The sequence below is a fragment of the Penaeus monodon genome, chromosome 24 (assembly GCF_015228065.2).
Source record: "Penaeus monodon isolate SGIC_2016 chromosome 24, NSTDA_Pmon_1, whole genome shotgun sequence".
NCBI classification, from domain to species: domain Eukaryota; kingdom Metazoa; phylum Arthropoda; class Malacostraca; order Decapoda; family Penaeidae; genus Penaeus; species Penaeus monodon.
Window position 1 is genome coordinate 18,954,276 of NC_051409.1, and position 313 is coordinate 18,954,588.

Here is a 313-nt window from a genome sequence, read left to right on the forward strand (position 1 = left end):
GAGAGAGAGAGGGAGTGGGAGAGAGCGAGAGAGACCGCTGATGGGAGAGAGACTCGGAGAGCGAGAGGGAGAGGGAGAGATGAGAGAGACGACGAACCCCGATGGAGGGAGATTTGAGAGAGATGAGAAAGACTCTTTTCGAGAGTTCCGAGAGAGAGACGAGAGGGGCTATTGAGCGCTGAGATGGAGGAAGATTTTGAGAGGAGGATTTGAGAGAGATCGAGAGAGAGGGGGGGGGGCAACCCCAATCGGGGAAAGTGAAGACAAAGGCGGAGTCAGATGGCTGGAGACGAGACGTCGAGCGTGGAAGGAA